The following is a 1,940-nucleotide window of genomic DNA, read 5'->3' on the forward strand; positions in this document are numbered from 1 at the left end:
GAATGACAGCGAAACGGGCTGATTACTACCTAGCTCAGATACCAGGAAACCCCAAAATGGCTGAAGTTCAAAAGATAGTGCTCATGGGAACTGCCCATATCCTACGTAAAATACTATGTGATCTAAAATTTTAAAACAAACACATAATTTTCTTATGGTTTCTTAAACATTCTCTAGAACAACACTATGTACAAATTCAAATATATGGTACCCTAGGCATAACACCTACATGAACTTCTAACTTGTTATCTCTTGAGGTCTCTGGGTGAGACTTGGATCCAACTTGTACAAATGCAAAGCAAAAGTCAAACATAAAATAATAATAATAATAATAATAATAATAATAATAATAATAATAATAATAATAATAATAAAAGAAGCGAAATGGAAGCGGTACAGAAGTGGAGATTAAGCCACAGCATTGAATTGAGCCTCTAGACACGTGGGGCTCTGGCAACTTCCTTGTGTGTCCATGCCTTAAGACAGCACTACTTCACCATTCTATACAAGCTCGACTTATCACGTATGTAACCAGTATTTTCCCGCCAAGCTGGTTCTCAGTGTTTCATGACCGTGTCACGTCATCAGAGAGTCTGCTTTTGACAGTATCATCTAACCAGTGAGGCAAAACTAAGGCTAATTAAACCGTTGAGGATGTATATTAGAAAGTCTCTGAAACCATGGTGCCTAAAGATTGAAAACGAGTAAACTTTGAGTAAACGACTCACGTAGATTCGGCTTTAACAAAATACCTCGGCGGGGGATTATACATGTATACAGGTATGTATGTATAAAAGAAATTACACTCGCAATCCACTACAGCTCAAAAAATATATTCAACCAGTAATGTTACCCGTTCTTGAATGTAAACGTTGTCAAAAGGAATATCATATACAACAAATGTGTGTAATAAATTCCAACGCAAACACGAAGTTTGTAAACTTTGTTACTCAAACATGTATACAAGTGGCCATACAAGTACAACACTTTCCTATCATCTGACCATGCATTTACAGCAAAAAAACATTGTAATATTATACATGAAAGAAAACTCGATGGGAAAATGATAGTTGGCAACATTACAATTCTATACAGAATACCACGAAAACTGAGGAGAGAATATATAATTGTTTTGTTAATACGAAAATAAAAACCAAAAACACATACAAAATTAACCACAAAAACAAATAGACTTGATTGGTGAATAATAAATTCCGTGTCTTAAAACAATAAGAAAAAAAATCGCCATTTTTCCTGTTTCTTTACGTTTGACAAAGTTCATTAATATACGCCATTCTACAATCCTTTCGAACTAGAATGGAGGTAAGATAGTCATGAAACGTTAACGGATTACAGAATTTGGGAAGGCTTTTGTTCCAAACTGTATATAAAGGACTAGTAAGGAAATATGAAAAACATCTAATAAAAAACTCGAGCATATGGCTGTGCAATTAAGGGACTAGTAATGCAGCCACGTGGTTTCGGGTTCAATCCCATTGCACCCATTGCATGGCACCTTGGGCAAGTCCTGGGCCGACCAAAGCCCTGTGAATGAATTTGGTGGAAGGAAACTGTGGAGGCCCGTCGTGTACAAATGTCTGTATGTGATCTTTGTGTCTGTATTTGACCCATCCACTGCTTGACAAGCGATGCTGGTTGGTTTAAGTCCCCGTAACATAGTGGTTTAGCAAAAGAGTCCAATAAAATAAGTACCAAAATTTTAACGAATAAGTACTAGAACCAACCTGTTCGGCTAAAACAATTCAAGGTGGTGCTCCAGCATGGCCGTAGTCCAATGACTAAAATAAGTAGACAATAAAAACAAGTAATTTTGTCTTTAATTCGTATTTGAAAGAGCTGTTCCAAATGTGCACACACGCACACACACACACACACACACACACACACACACATACACACACACACGCGCACACACACAC

This window comes from Octopus bimaculoides, chromosome 7 (assembly GCF_001194135.2).
Source record: "Octopus bimaculoides isolate UCB-OBI-ISO-001 chromosome 7, ASM119413v2, whole genome shotgun sequence".
In the NCBI taxonomy this organism is placed as follows: Eukaryota; Metazoa; Mollusca; class Cephalopoda; order Octopoda; family Octopodidae; genus Octopus; species Octopus bimaculoides.